At 43.8% G+C, this 17519-nt stretch overlaps 1 long non-coding RNA gene across 1 annotated transcript; it reads right to left on the minus strand.

Moving 5' to 3' along the window:
• Window positions 1-1438: 1438 nt before the first annotated feature.
• Window positions 1439-15146, minus strand: LOC119339278. Its single transcript, XR_005164164.1, has 10 exons — window positions 14781-15146; window positions 14117-14209; window positions 13885-14026; window positions 13681-13752; window positions 13069-13201; window positions 12753-12905; window positions 12593-12688; window positions 3354-3394; window positions 2753-2865; window positions 1439-1681 (listed from the first exon to the last, which is right to left on the minus strand). It is a non-coding gene; the product is annotated as an uncharacterized LOC119339278 (long non-coding RNA).
• Between the last annotated feature and the right edge of the window lie 2373 nt (window positions 15147-17519).

Here is a 17519-nt window from a genome sequence, read left to right on the forward strand (position 1 = left end):
TTTAAAAAATGTTTGGGAAATCAAAAGATGTTCAAGATTTTGAATAAATATTTGGGTACTTAAGAAATTTTTGTGAATTTGAAAAAATCTCCATGAATTTAAAAAAACACAAAATTCAAAACAAGTTTATTAATTTTAAAAAAAGTTCCCAAATTTCAAAAGTTTATCAATATAAAAAATTACATGCATTTCAAAAAAATATCCGTCAAAACAAAGAAATCATGAATTTAAAAATTCCCAAAATGTAGAAATGTTCAAAGATTCAAAAAATGTTCACTGATTCAAAAAATGTTCACGAGTTACAGAAAAATGTTCACAATTTGAAAACAAATCACCAATTTGTACATAGAAGATGTTCGATTTTTTTAAAAAGTTCATGATTAAAAAAATGTTTGCGATTATGTGAAAAATGTTCCTGTATTTGAAAAATGTTAAAAATTTCAAGGTAATGTCCACAATTCAGAAAATATTCCAAGAAAAAGCAAAAATGAAAAAGAAAATAAAAATAGAAAGGGAAAGGAAAAAATATTAAATAAAATGGAAAATGGAAAAAACGAAAGAAGAAACAAAAAAAGGAGGTCGCTATACAGCGAGCTACGCGCCAAATATGAGTTGTGATGCTTTTTCGTAGAAACACATATCAATACTCATAATCATTATAGGCACATTGCGTTTGATCCATGATCCAAATGTTACTAACTCCCACAACTAGGAATTACCAAAAAAAAAATCTTAGAGATATCTTCTTCGTAGCATTAGTCTTTGTAAGACAAAAAAACTGACAAGACTTCATACTATAGTTGGGCCCAAGCATCGATAATTGTCATTCATTCATTTGCACGAACTTGATTACCAACTAGATCCGGATCATGCCTTGGCGCGAGGGTGCCGGTCCCAATGTTTTGATCAAGCCCGTAATGCACAGTGATTTTAGGGTAAAACTGTATAAGTATCATATACATTACATGAATCATACATAAGGCAACTTGCCACATAATCTCTCTATGCTTTGTATGGCTAAATGATATCATTCCGATCAGCTTGATTAAAAAGTTCCTTCAACGAAGAATACGATGCATGAAAAAGATGGTCCAATTTAAGGTTAACATAATTTGTTAAAAATCGAATGAATAGACACATAACAAATAAGAACACATAAGCAATGTTGCAAAAGAATGTGTGTCATACATGCTTCTCTCGGGAAGCAATAATTTCAATAAGATAGTTTCATAAACTCGGTATTACAACTGAATAAACCCAATATACACGAAATGGTTTCAAGCGCAATGTAGGTACACCAACCATAGAAAGCTTAGTTGTCGCGGACCGGAGTATTTAATCCGGCAATTTAGACACCCAATTATCAAACATAAAGACAAATGTTTGGTGCTTTTCATTGAATAAATACACAAATGCACATACCTACAGGTTGACAACATTAGAACATGCACTCTCTTCTTTAGGAAGGGAGAGATGCATGTCTCCCTAGTAGATGCAACAATAATTCATAATTTTCAATGAAGAGCGAGTAAAAGGACCGTCATAGACCAGTCTTCATAGTAAATGTATAGTTGCCTCATGACTGTCACCACAACATCTGGCTTGATGGTCGTATTACTGAAAACCCTCGTACGCGTCAACACTACCCCTCGAACAGATGTGCACCGTTTATTTCAAGCCACTTGAGAGAAGATGAGCATAGAACAAAGGTCAAAAATCAAACGCATCTTCCCAAAAACATGTATGCATCTTCAACATTAATGATGGTTATAATCTTGCTTCAGAAACACAATGAACAACAAATTTATAAGCATTGGATTGGTTATTGTTCAGTTCAGAAATAAAACCAATCTTTTCTCGAATGTAAGTGGTATAGTCGAGTACATAAAAAAATCTATATTTACAAAACCTTGTTTGCTATCATAACTGAGATAGGCCTTAGTGCTTCCTTTCCGGCTTTCCAGGCAAACGCCTAGGCCTAGTTCAAAAGATAGCATAGAAGAACCATATAAATTAGGGATTGGTTTATAGCAGAACCAATCTGCTATGCCATAGAATAACCATATAAAGCAAACGAATAAGAACAGCAGCCCTCTGTTCAAACATAGGATCATACACCAAAAGCAAATTGTACCAATAGTCGAGGATAACTGGTTTAGATGGTTCTTCTATGGTATAGAGTGATGCAATATTTTGCCAAAAAGGATTGGTCATAGCAAAACCATATAAATTAGGGGGCAAACGAGTAAGAACAATAGCTCTATGTTCTAGCCTAAGACATGGTGCTACACTACTTCTCAAGTGGTTACGAAGGTGCCTAGTCAAAGGAAGGACACAACCAAGTTACACACATGATATGGCACGACCTACTCTCTGGTTTTGAGAAGCAGACGTAGATCTATGAATAAGAAATGTGGTTGTCGCTGTCAGTCCATATGTGTATATGGATCTAACCGGCCTTTGTCTAATTACTTCTGTCACCTAATTATACTACTAAATCCGACATGAAACTATTTGGACACTTAACCAATAGTGAGTGTAACCCGCAGTTTCGTACAAGGGATAACCTGAAAAGGCATCGTCGATGGTAATGATTGCTGGTCTATTTCAGTCAACTTTGGATGGATTATGTTTTACAATCGCAACTATGATGGTAGCGGATCCTCATCACCTCCTGGCCAGTACCAAACCAGGCCCTGTAAGCTAAGACAATGGAAAGAGTAGAGACCAGGGAAAGTGGAGAGAGCCTTACTGGTGGGTGAGACGGCGAGCCGGTGTGGAAGGAGGCACAAGAGAGAATTGGCTGGCACGTCGTGCTGGAGAGGTGGCCGGGCGCAGACGCATCTTTCCACCTCCCTGTAACACCTAATGCTAATAGCTAGGTGAGTGACATATATAGATGAAACTGACATCGAGAATAAATAGTGTAGCCAACCATTAATTCTTCTAATACACAAAAGCCTAACAAAGTAGTAATTTTGTCCATTGATAAGAATCAAAGGAAAGAACTCTAAACAGCAGATGAGACGAAGCAACAACCATACTTAAAAGATATTCTCGGAAATATATGATCTAATAGGGAAGCACATGTGTAGCATTTAAAAGGTGTGCATAACGACATCATCACAAAATTACACCTACAACCTACAGGATGCATGGCATATCCTCAACCTTTATAGTCCTAAGATAATCCAATTGAATAGTCATATAGCACAGGGAAATTTGAACTGAGTTATAAAAGCAATCTGGGCCTACTCAAAACCTCATGGACATAAATATTGACCATGACCAAGACAACACACAACTGACTAATTTTAAGCAGCAAACAACATATGATGGAATCAGAGTTCAACCTCTTCTTGTTCGATGTTCCCGCTAACATTCTTCTGCGTTGCTGAAATCCAAACAAACTACATCAATATATGAAGGAAATCTCAAGAAAATGAATGATCAAATAATTTTCCTCTGTAAAGCAGTAGCAGGATAGTAGATAAATGCTACGGGCGACAACAGAAAAGTGAAGACGAATGTAACTGTATAAATCTCAAGAACTGCTGCTCTTATCTACCACATATGGTAGATCTACCACAACACATAAATATATCTATCACATATGGCCATCAAAGTTCAAAGAATAAATACGAGGCATAGTTTCCAACAGGAGAAAGAAGATAGTGTTGGAAATATGCCCTAGAGGCAATAATAAAAGTATTATTATTATATTTCCTTGTTCATGATAATTGTCTTTTATTCATGCTATAATTGTATTATCCGGAAATCGTAATACACGTGTGAATACATAGACCATAGCATGTCCCTAGTGAGTCTCTAGTTGACTAGCTCGTTGGTCAACAGATAGTCATGGTTTCCTGACTATGGACATTAGATGTCATTGACAACGGGATCACATCATTAGGAGAATGATGTGATGGATAAGACCCAATCTTAAGCATAGCACAAGATCGTGTAGTTCGTTTTGCTAGAGCTTTTTCAATGTCAAGTATCTCTTCCTTAGACCATGAGATCGTGTAACTCCCGGATACCGTAAGAGTGCTTTGGGTGTACCAAACGTCACAATATAACTGGGTGACTATAAAGGTGCACTACAGGTATCTCTGAAAGTGTCTATTGGGTTGACACGGATCGCGACTGGGATTTGTCACTCCGTATGACGGAGAGGTATCTCTGGGCCCACTCGGTAATGCATCATCATAATGAGCTCAAAGTGACCAAGTGTTTGGTCACGGGATCATGCATTACGGTACGAGTAAAGTGACTTGCCGGTAACAAGACTGAACGAGGTATTGGGATACCTACAATCGAGTCTTGGGCATGTAACGTACCGATTGACAAAGGGAATTGTATACGGGGTTTGATCGAATCCTCGACATCGTGGTTCATCCGATGACATCATCGAGGAGCATGTGGGAGCCAACATGGGTATCCAGATCCCGCTGTTGGTTATTGCCCGAGAGCCGTCTCGGTCATGTCTACGTGTCTCCCGAACCCGTAGGGTCTACACACTTAAGGTTCGGTGACGCTAGGGTTGTATGAATATGAGTATGCAGCATATCGAATGTTGTTCGGAGTCCCGGATGAGATCCCGGACATCACGAGGAGTTCCGGAATGGTCCGGAGGTAAAGATTTATATATAGGAAGTCTTATTTTGGTCGCCGAAAAAGTTTCGCACTTTATCGGTATTGTACCGGGAGGGCCGAAAGGGGTCCGGGGGTCCACCAGGGCGGTCCACCTGCCCCGGGGGGCCACATGGGCTGTAGGGGGTGCGCCTTGGCCTATATGGGCCAAGGGCACCAGCCCCAAGAGGCCCATGCGCCAAGAAGACTTGGAGAGGGGAGAGTCCAAAGAGGGGAAGGCACCTCCGAGGTGCCTTGGGGAGGATGGACTCCTCCCCCTCTCTTGGCCGCACCCCTTCCTTGGAGGAAGGGGCAAGGTTGCGCCCTCCCCCCTCTCATGCGCCTATATAAAGGGAGGGGAGGGAGGGGTGGCCGCACCCCATAAGCCCTGGCGCCTCCCTCCTCCCTGCAACACCTCCTCCTCCTCCCGTAGTTGCTTAGCGAAGCCCTGCCGGAGTTCTGCTGCATCCACCACCACGCCGTCGTGCTGCTGGATCTTCATCAACCTCTCCTTCTCCCTTGCTGGATCAAGAAGGAGGAGACGTCATCCGCTCCGTACATGTGTTGAATGCGGAGGTGCTGTATGTTCGGCACTAGGTCATCGGTGATCTGAATCACGGCGAGTACGACTCCATCAACCCCGTTCCATTGAACGCTTCCGCACGCGATCTACAAGTGGTATGTAGATGCAATCACTCTCCCATGACTGGTTGCTAGATGAACTCATAGATGGATCTTGATGAAACCGTAGGAAATTTTTTAATTTTCTGCAACGTTCCCCAACAGTGGCATCATGAGCTAGGTCTATGCGTAGTTCTCTATTGCACGAGTAGAACACAATTTTGTTGTGGGCGTAGATCTTGTCAACTTACTTGCCGCTACTAGTCTTATCTTGCTTCAGCGGTATTGTGGGATGAAGCGGCCCGGACCAACCTTACACGTACGCTTACATGAGACCTGTTCCACCAACTAACATGCACTAGTTGCATAAGGTGGCTGGCGGGTGTCTGTCTCTCCCACTTTAGTTGGAGCGGATTCGATGAAAAGGGTCCTTATGAAGGGTAAATAGAAGTTGACAAAATCACGTTGTGGTTATTCGTAGGTAAGAAAGCGTTCTTGCTAGAACCCAATTGCAGCCACGTAAAAGATGCAACAACAATTAGAGGACGTCTAACTTGTTTTTGCAGCAATTGTCATGTGATGTGATATGGCCAGAAGTTGTGATGAATGATGAATGATATATTGTGATGTATGAGATCATGTTCTTGTAATAGGAATCACGACTTGCATGTCGATGAGTATGACAACCGGCAGGAGCCATAGGAGTTGTCTTTATTTTTTGTATGACCTGCGTGTCATTGAAGAACGCCATGTAAACTACTTTACTTTATTACTAAACGCGTTAGTCATAGAAATAGAAGTAGTCGTTAGCGTGACAACTTCATGAAGACACGATGATGGAGATCATGGTGTCATGCCGGTGACAAGATGATCATGGAGCCCCGAAGATGAAGATTAAAGGAGCTATATGATATTGGCCATATCATGTTACTACTTTATATAATTGCATGTGATGTTTATTATGTTTTATGCATCTTGTTTACTTAGAACGACGGTAGTAAATAAGATGATCCATTACAACAATTTCAAGAAGTGTTCTCCCCTAACTGTGCACCGTTGCTAAAGTTCGTCGTTTCGAAGCACCACGTGATGATCGGGTGTATAGATCCTTACGTTCACATACAACGGGTGTAAGACAGTTTTACACATGCAAAACACTTAGGGTTAACTTGACGAGCCTAGCATGTACAGACATGGCCTCGGAACACGGAGACCGAAAGGTCGAACACGAGTCGTATGGAAGATACGATCAACATGAGAATGTTCACCGACGATGACTAGTCCGTCTCACGTGATGATCGGACACGGCCTAGTCGACTCGGATCGTGTAACACTTAGATGACTAAGGGGATGTCAAATCCGAGTGGGAGTTCATTAAATAATTTGATTAGATGAACTTAATTATCATGAACTTAGTCTAAAATCTTTGCAAAATATGTCTTGTAGATCAAATGGCCAACGCTCATGTCAACATGAACTTCAACGCGTTCCTAGAGAAAACCAAGCTGAAAGATGATGGCAGCAACTATACAGACTGGGTCCGGAACCTTAGGATCATCCTCATAGCTGCCAAGAAAGCATATGTCCTTGAAGCACCGTTAGGTGACCCACCTGCTCTCCCAGCACTGCAAGACGATTTGAACGTTTGGCAGACACGTGCTGATGATTACTCCCTCGTTCAGTGCGGCATGCTTTACAGCTTAGAACCGGGGCTCCAAAAGCGTTTTGAGCATCACGAAGCATATGAGATGTTCGAGGAGCTGAAACTAGTTTTCCAAGCTCACGCCCGGGTCGAGAGATATGACATCTCCGACAAGTTCTATAGTTGTAAGATGGAGGAAAATAGTTCTGACAGTGAGCACATACTCAAGATGTCTGGGTTGCACAACCGTATGACCCAGCTGAATATTAACCTCCCTGATGAGGCGGTCATTGACAGAATCCTTCAGTCGCTCCCACCAAGCTACAAGAGCTTTGTGATGAACTACAATATGCAGGGAATGGTAAAGACCTTTCCTGAAGTATTTTCTATGCTGAAGTCAGCAGAGGTTGAAATCAAGAAAGAACATCAAGTGTTGATGGTCAATAAGACCACTAAGTTCAAGAAGGGCAAGGGTAAGAAGAACTTCAAGAAGGACGGCAAGGAGGTTGCCGCGCCTGGTAAGCCAGTTACCGGGAAGAAGTCAAAGAATGGACCCAAGCCTGAGACTGAGTGCTTTTATTGCAAGGGGAAGGGTCACTGGAAGCGGAACTGCCCCAAATACTTAGCGGATAAGAAGGCCGGAAACACTAAAGGTATATTTGATATACATATAATTGATGTGTACCTTACCAGTACTCGTAGTAACTCCTGGGTATTTGATACCGGTGCTGTTGCTCATATTTGTAACTCACAGCAGGAGCTGCGGAATAAGCGGAGACTGGCGAAGGACGAGGTGACGATGCGCGTCGGGAATGGTTCCATGGTCGATGTGATCGCCGTCGGCACGCTACCTCTACATTTACCTACGGGATTAGTTTTGAACCTCAATAATTGTTATTTAGTGCCAAGTTTGAGCATGAACATTGTATCTGGATCTCGTTTAATACGAGATGGCTACTCATTTAAATCCGAGAATAATGGTTGTTCTATTTATATGAGAGATATGTTTTATGGTCATGCCCCGATGGTCAATGGTTTATTCTTAATGAATCTCGAACGTAGTGTTACACATATTCATAGCGTGAATACCAAAAGATATAAAGTTGATAACGATAGTCCCACATACTTGTGGCACTGCCGCCTTGGTCACATTGGTGTCAAGCGCATGAAGAAGCTCCATGCTGATGGACTTTTAGAGTCTCTCGATTATGAATCATTTGACACATGCGAACCATGCCTCATGGGCAAAATGACCAAGACTCCGTTCTCCGGAACAATGGAGCGAGCAACCAACTTGTTGGAAATCATACATACCGATGTGTGCGGTCCAATGAGTGTTGAGGCTCGCGGAGGATATCGTTATGTTCTCACTCTCACAAATGACTTGAGTAGATATGGGTATGTCTACTTGATGAAACACAAGTCTGAGACCTTTGAAAAGTTCAAGGAATTTCAGAATGAAGTAGAAAATCAACGTGACCGAAAGATAAAATTCTTACGATCGGATCATGGAGGAGAATATTTAAGTCATGAATTTGGTACACACTTAAGGAAATGTGGAATCGTTTCACAACTCACGCCGCCTGGAACACCTCAGCGAAACGGTGTGTCCGAACGTCGTAATCGCACTCTATTGGATATGGTGCGATCTATGATGTCTCTTATCGATTTACCGCTATCATTTTGGGGATACGCTCTAGAGACAGCTACATTCACTTTAAATAGGGCACCATCTAAATCCGTTGAGACGACACCGTATGAATTATGGTTTGGGAAGAAACCTAAGCTGTCGTTTCTAAAAGTTTGGGGATGCGATGCTTATGTCAAGAAACTTCAACCTGAAAAGCTCGAACCCAAGTCGGAAAAATGCATCTTCATAGGATACCCCAAGGAAACCATTGGGTATACCTTCTACTTAAGATCCGAGGGCAAGATCTTTGTTGCCAAGAACGGATCCTTTCTGGAAAAGGAGTTTCTCTCGAAAGAAGTAAGTGGGAGGAAAGTAGAACTCGATGAAGTACTACCTCTTGAACAGGATGGTAGTGCAGCTCAGGAAAATGTTCCTGTGATGCCTACACCAACTGAAGAGGAAAATAATGATGATGATCAAGGTACTTCGGATCAAGTTGCTACTGAACTTCGTAGGTCCACAAGGACACGTTCCGCACCAGAGTGGTACGGCAACCCTGTCCTGGAAATCATGTTTTTAGACAATGGTGAACCTTCGAACTATGAAGAAGCGATGGCGGGCCCAGATTCCAACAAATGGCTAGAAGCCATGAAATCCGAGATAGAATCCATGTATGAAAACAAAGTATGGACTTTGACTGACTTGCCCGATGATCGACGAGCGATAGAAAACAAATGGATCTTTAAGAAGAAGACGGACGCGGATGGTAATGTCACCATCTATAAAGCTCGACTTGTCGCTAAGGGTTATCGGCAAGTTCAAGGGATTGGCTACGATGAGACTTTCTCTCCCGTAGCGAAGCTTAAGTCCGTCTGAATCATGTTAGCAATTGCCGCATACTATGATTATGAGATATGGCAGATGGACGTCAAAACGGCATTCCTTAACGGGCATCTTAAGGAAGAACTGTATATGATGCAGCCGGAGGTTTTTGTCGATCCTAAAAATGCTAACAAAGTATGCAAGCTCCAGCGATCCATTTATGGGCTGGTGCAAGCATCTCAGAGTTGGAACATTCGCTTTAATGAATTGATCAAAGCGTTTGGGTTTATGCGGACTTATGGAGAAGCCTGCGTTTACAAGAAAGTGAGTGGGAGCTCTGTAGCATTTCTCATATTATATGTAGATGACATACTTTTGATGGGAAATGATATAGAATTCTTGGACAACATTAAGGCCTACTTGAATAAGTGTTTTTCAATGAAGGACCTTGGAGAAGCTGCTTATATATTAGGCATCAAGATCTATAGAGATAGATCGAGACGCCTCATAGGTCTTTCACAAAGCACATACCTTGATAAGATTTTGAAGAAGTTCAAAATGGATCAGTCCAAGAAGGGGTTCTTGCCTGTATTGCAAGGTGTGAGATTGAGCTCGGCTCAATGCCCGACCACGGCAAAAGATAAAGAAGAGATGAGCGTCATCCCCTATGCCTCAGCCATAGGATCTATTATGTATGCCATGCTGTGTACCAGACCTGATGTAAACCTTGCCGTAAGTTTGGTAGGAAGATACCAAAGTAATCCCGGCAAGGAACACTGGACAGCGGTCAAGAATATCCTAAAGTACCTGAAAAGGATGAAGGACATGTTTCTCGTTTATGGAGGTGACGAAGAGCTCATCGTAAAGGGTTACGTCGACGCTAGCTTCGACACAGATCTGGATGACTCTAAGTCACAAACCGGATACGTGTATATGTTGAATGGTGGAGCAGTAAGCTGGTGCAGCTGCAAGCAGAGCGTCGTGGCGGGATCTACATGTGAAGCGGAGTACATGGCAGCCTCGGAGGCAGCGCATGAAGCAATTTGGGTGAAGGAGTTCATCACCGACCTAGGAGTCATACCCAATGCGTCGGAGCCGATCAAACTCTTCTGTGACAACATTGGAGCTATTGCCCTTGCCAAGGAGCCCAGGTTTCACAAGAAGACCAGGCACATCAAGCGTCGTTTCAACTCCATCCGTGAAAATGTTCAAAATGGAGACATAGATATTTGCAAAGTACATACGGATCTGAATGTCGCAGATCCGTTGACTAAACCTCTCTCGCGAGCAAAACATGATCAACACCAGAACTCTATGGGTGTTCGATTCATCACAATGTAACTAGATTATTGACTCTAGTGCAAGTGGGAGACTGTTGGAAATATGCCCTAGAGGCAATAATAAAAGCATTATTATTATATTTCCTTGTTCATGATAATTGTCTTTTATTCATGCTATAATTGTATTATCCGGAAATCGTAATACACGTGTGAATACATAGACCATAGCATGTCCCTAGTGAGCCTCTAGTTGACTAGCTCGTTGGTCAACAGATAGTCATGGTTTCCTGACTATGGACATTAGATGTCATTGACAACGGGATCACATCATTAGGAGAATGATGTGATGGACAAGACCCAATCTTAAGCATAGCACAAGATCGTGTAGTTTGTTTTGCTAGAGCTTTTTCAATGTCAAGTATCTCTTCCTTAGACCATGAGATCGTGTAACTCCCGAATACCGTAAGAGTGCTTTGGGTGTACCAAACGTCACAACGTAACTGGGTGACTATAAAGGTGCACTACAGGTATCTCCGAAAGTGTCTGTTGGGTTGACACGGATCGAGACTGGGATTTGTCACTCCGTATGACGGAGAGGTATCTCTGAGCCCACTCGGTAATGCATCATCATAATGAGCTCAAAGTGACCAAGTGTTTGGTCACGGGATCATGCATTACGGTACGAGTAAAGTGACTTGCCGGTAACAAGACTGGAGAGGTATTGGGATACCGACGATCGAGTCTTGGGCATGTAACGTACCGATTAACAAAGGGAATTGTATACGGGGTTTGATTGAATCCTCGACATCGTGGTTCATCCGATGACATCATCGAGGAGCATGTGGGAGCCAACATGGGTATCCAGATCCCGCTGTTGGTTATTGCCCGAGAGCCGTCTCGGTCTCTACACACTTAAGGTTCGGTGACGCTAGGGTTGTATGAATATGAGTATGCAGCATACCGAATGTTGTTCGGAGTCCCGGATGAGATCCCGGACATCAGAGGAGTTCCGGAATGGTCTGGAGGTAAAGATTTATATATAGGAAGTCTTATTTTGGTCGCCGGAAAAGTTTCGCACTTTATCGGTATTGTACCGGGAGTGCCGAAAGGGGTCCGGGGGTCCACCGGGGGGGTCCACCTGCCCCGGGGGGGCACATGGGTTGTAGGGGGTGCGCCTTGGCCTATATGGGCCAAGGGCACCAGCCCCAAGAGGCCCATGCGCCAAGAAGACTTGGAGAGGGGAGAGTCCAAAGAGGGGAAGGCACCTCCGAGGTGCCTTGGGGAGGATGGACTCCTCCCCCCCTCTTGGCCGCACCCCTTCCTTGGAGGAAGGGGCAAGGCTGCGCCCTCCCCCTCTCATGCGCCTATATAAAGGGAGGGGAGGGAGGGGTGGCCGCACCCCATAAGCCCTGGCGCCTCCCTCCTCCCTGCAACACCTCCTCCTCCTCCCGTAGTTGCTTAGAGAAGCCCTGCTGGAGTTCTGCTGCATCCACCACCACGCCGTCGTGCTGCTGGATCTTCATCAACCTCTCCTTCCTCCTTGCTGGATCAAGAAGGAGGAGACGTCATCCGCTCCGTACGTGTGTTGAACGCGGAGGTGCTGTCCGTTCGGCACTAGGTCATCGGTGATCTGAATCACGGCGAGTACGACTCCATCAACCCCGTTCCATTGAACGCTTCCGCACGCGATCTACAAGTGGTATGTAGATGCAATCACTCTCCCATTACTCGTTGCTAGATGAACTCATAGATGGATCTTGATGAAACCGTAGGAAAATTTTTAATTTTCTGCAACATTCCCCAACAGATAGCCCTAAAAATCTTTGCACTGTCACATCACACACCATTTCTATAGGTCTAAATCTAAAATACATATAACAAATGATTTTATTCCTAAGTCAAACCAAATAAATAAGAGGCATACATAATCTACGTCATAGTGTCTAGGTGCAGAAATCTCACTAACTGATAAACATCACCAAAAGGAGGAGGTCAGGTGTGCCTTGGAGCTACCACACCATGGAAATCCTCTGCACTGGGGAGCAGTGGGATCGACAACTGCAAGAAATGGACTGTCAGCATACACAACAAATGCAAGCACACACGGAGGAGGGAGACAAACCTGTAGGTTAGCAGCCTCAAGAACGGCCGCAATCGGCACATTGGGTTGGAAGCCCTTGCGCAAAGGGCGCGGCGAGCGTGATGGGTCAGGGGGCTCGGTGGTGAAGGGCGAAGGAGAAGGTGGAGGCGTGGCAGAGCATTTTCACATGCTTCCCTACATGTTCATGTTACAACATTGTTAGAAAAACCAGTATCTTGAATGTAAGGCACCAGCGTGACTGTTAAAGTTTTGCCGAATTGAACCCCAATGCTAAATACATATGCAGTAGGATTGATCTGCGGCACAGTGATGACAACAATTTCAACACACAGTGTACCTTAAACTTTGCATCTTCCAAACTCGCTGAGTAGAGTGCTTTTCCCAGTCTTCGTACTTTGCCTTGCAAGAAACTATCAAATGTCCTCTGCCATTTTGTCCCTTGAATTTGAGTACTTCAAGTGATCAAACGCCTGTTTCCCAATCAATATGTCAAGTAAACACAACCATCAAAATTACATAATCAGCTGAGTTCACTGATGAACTATAGCTACACTTGTCATTTAAACCCATAGGTAATCAAAGAAGAGCTCGGTTATCACCATCTTTCTGATGATAATTAATAGTGAAACCATTTCATCTGATGATAATTACTGATGTCAAAGTGAAGGTCAATGGATTCAGTTCAATTCCACCTATACAGACATTCAGGAACACGCAGATAGCATCGCCCAATTGATGCGCTAGACTACAACTCACACACATAGGTTGTCGAGAAGTTCAGAAGAACGAGAAAAAAGGGAGGACAAGAAGGGCTACACGCGGAGGAAAAAGATAAGCTTCACAAATAAACAGGGAAGCATGGCATTAGATACTACATGTAAGACTATAGTTGTATTTGCGGATACAGAGACTGGTTCAGAATGTATAAGAGGATTCATGAACGACAGACCTTGTCGAATTCCTTGACGGTAAGAGCGCAGTCCCCCTTCAAGAGCAGCGCGCATCCTAGCAAATAGTGTCCCTGCATCAAACAGAAGCAAGAACAGATGAAGCTCTGAAACCTCTGCACATTTTACAAATATACGGCCCTCTTCCTGTGAAGCAAGAAAAGACATGAACTGAAAATTGGGGAATAATAATCTATGTCAGTCACCTTGATGGAGGTGTCGTCAAGCATGAGCGCCCTCCTGCTGTCCTCCTCGACCCTGGCCCAGTCCTTGTGGCGGAAGTGGCAGAGGTCCCGGTTCACCCAGTAGACGGCGAGTAGAGCTCCAACTGCACTGGTGCCAAATCCTCTGAAAACACCAGGGATGCCATCACTCCTCAATATCTTTGTAAAAACGACAAAGCCAGACATATGTGAAAGTCCTCCTTCAGCAACCTACATTCTAGTCTTCACAACAGCTGTTGGATGCAGAACACCTTGCTGGGCCGTAAATAAGATTGCCCCAATGACATGAAACTTTGCCTTGTCCAACCTGTAGTGTTATACAAAAGGTCAGTTATTTTGATCACAAGAATATGTACTCGCAAGTTGGTGATGTACCTAACCCCACATGTATAATTACATGGAGTTACCAATTACAGTTATAATCCTTTCATGATAACATCCCAGGTTATCAGATCACGATTCGGTGTGTGATTCTACAATCTACGATTTTATGACCACAACAAACAAATGACTCCCCCATTTTCCACATCAAAGTGACATCACCTGAAAAGCTATGTCTATCTACCACATACAGTGCTAGCGGATAATAAACATCTAGATGAAACTCAATCACCAGATTAAACTGTTCAAATTGTGCAAGCACGCAATGCGTTAGTGTTAGAAGGGGCTTCAACTGATTCGGTTTCAAAGGATATACTCCTACAATTCAGATCATTTCAAAGGATTTGAAGAGAAACTACAAAGCGTGGGCTTGCATTCTCCTAGATCGCCCAATACCAGAATGAGGTACATCCCCATCCTCATCCCTATTTAACTTGAAAAAGAATAGGATCTTGGGAGGAGGAGCAGGGAGGGGAGGGGAGGGCGGGGGAGCTCACCATGGTCGGGATCTTGCGAGGAGGGGGCGCCGGTGGCGGGGTAGGTGGGCCTGGTGCTCATGGTTCCTGGTACCGGATCGATCCACTGAAGCATGTTGGTGGCGTCAAGACATTGGAGCTCGTCGGCATCGCCCAAGGCGCAGTTGGTTGTGACGGCGACGGCGTGCTCTGCTTGGCCTTCTCTAGCCTCACACCCAGGAGCCCGACTGCCGCCACTACTGATGGCTCCGCCGCCCTTCATGGTCGCGAGGGGCTAGCAGAAGGGACGGCTAGGAGGAGGATGGAGGCGCAGAGGAGCAGCGGCTGCTCGGGCCGGAGAGAAGGATGGGAGCGAGAGCGACGGCTGCGCGAGAGATGCGAGGGACAGAGAGAAGTGAGGGAGGGTGAGAAAACCCTAACCGTCTCACCCGATTGGGGATGAGTCTGCGAACCAGCGAAAGCTATGCGAAAAGTCGAAAATGCCCTCGGCGGGCGATGAGAATTTCGGTGGTGGCAACGAGATCTTTACCGCTGGGGAGCGCGAACGGGATACACGGAACGCGTCACACACACACAGAATGACACGCGGGGCCCACCGGGCGCGCTACCCCACAATTCAGCAAGACCCAGTCGGGAACCACGGAGTGAGCGAGATCGCGAGGGAAGAATAACTATTCATTGCTACAACGCCGTTTTTTGATCCCGCGGCCATCGTCTAGAGGCTTGATCCGACGGTTAGAATCGCATCAGGAAAACAGATCGGGCGGCCAGAATCCACTGAGCTCTGAGGAGGCGCGGGAGTGACTGTCTCCATTATTTCTCGATAAAGATTTTTGAAAGCTCATTGAGTTGCCCATCAAAAATGATGGGAAGCCATCAGCGACGAATGTACTTGGGGCGAGGATGAACCCCTAGAATTACAAGTCGTCGAACCATAAAATCTTCACCATAACATCGAGGAAAAATTCCAAACTCCACAAATAATAACTAAAAAAATAACATGACACATAGACTCATGGGTTCCGAATAATTGGATACGCAAGGACACATAGCTCTATGCATCCACGACATCCCCAAAAAAATGGAACAACTTTACTCAAGAACACATACCTTCATTCCGTCGTAGGTGTCGAGTGCAGGCACTTTCATGTCGACGGCGAATCTGTGTCCTTCCGAGCACCAAATGCATTAATGTTGGAAATTTATCACTCGCTGCTTTAAGTTGGACTCTTTGCTTCAGTTTTAGAAAGTAATAACTTGAGTTTGCTTGAATCAAAAAGTGATTTAATGAATCATCCAGAGGAAACTGAACATCCAAAGCAGTTTTAGTCAAACAGTGGATGTACATGTAGATTTGGGGGGTAGAGAGGGTAGCTCATACTTATTTTCATTGACGCAAAGAAAAAAACTGCCTAGTCTTTCAAGATAAGAAAGAACCTACAGTGTCACAAAGAAGAGCAGCACATATAAACGGAAACTGACGAACATCCCCCATCTCAAACCTAAACAGGACAACACATATGTACATATTGCAGAACTGTTTAAAAAACCATATCTATATGTAGCAGGAAGAGCACCAATCCAATTTGGAGGGAGGATTTGACACATGGCACCAGACTTGCAGGCACCTAATTTGGTTAACAGCGGAAGGATACACCTAAATACAAGGCACCGGCTTGGGTAATTGTGCAATGATCCTCCCTAATCGTAGCAAGAAAAATCTCCAACTAGTGAGCCACATATGTACAGTATCTGCCCATGCTCATGCTTAAATAGGAAAGAGAGAAAGAACAAAAAGAACTGACTAGGCCTAGAACAAAGAAGGAACCAAAGAGATAGATGAGAGGAGGGAGGGACCTTCCATGGCGTCAGCGCTGGTAGGGCTGGGATAGACATGCAGACGACAAGAAGGAGACTTCTCTCTACCGGTGGAGAAGGAGCAACCTAGAGAACCCTTCCTTTTGCTGTCAGTCTCGTCTCGATCGCTGGCCGCTTTACCTCCTGTACAGATGAGACATAATTTAATTCCATTGCATAGGAATGCATCGGGTTCAATCTCCTTGAATGAGGGAAAGTATAGATGCTACAGTACATAGAAGTCCTGATAGCTATCTACCCTTGTGTAGAAAAGAATAAAGTTCGACTCTTGCTACAAAACATAAATTGCAATCCTACAGTTTCGACGTGTGCAACATTAATGTTGACTTAATCAAGTAAGTAGTAGTTTTGCACTTTCAATGTAGATCCATTTATTTAATATTTTGGAATAGTTTCGACACACTGCATGAATATTTCACATCAATATGCTAGTTGAATCATGGAGTTCGCGTCAATCAACATAAGTGTTATATATCACACTAAGTAAGCTAACCATTTATAAAGCCTGGAGGTACAGTAGATCAATTGGCTACCTTAACACCTTCTTGACTCCAACAAATCTCCAATCTGAGACCATCAAGAACTAAATCATATGCATCATCAAAGCCCTACAGTTATAGAGCAGAGTCAATCATCAAGAATGTTTAGACGCAAGATTTTAGTAAGTGTCAAACCATGATTCTTTGTAGCTGCCAGTACCTTCCAGCCAGCAAGCATGTGCGCAGCCAAATCGTGAATCTTTATCACCTGTACTTGCAAAATATGTGAAACAAGGATGTTTTTAGTTAGTTGAAGCTAGATATGGCATGCATCTTGGACGACTAGCACACATACCATGTAGCAGAGTATGAATTAATATGAAACTGATCATCAACTTGGTCC

The sequence above is a fragment of the Triticum dicoccoides genome, chromosome 7B (genome assembly GCF_002162155.2).
Source record: "Triticum dicoccoides isolate Atlit2015 ecotype Zavitan chromosome 7B, WEW_v2.0, whole genome shotgun sequence".
NCBI lineage: Eukaryota > Viridiplantae > Streptophyta > Magnoliopsida > Poales > Poaceae > Triticum > Triticum dicoccoides.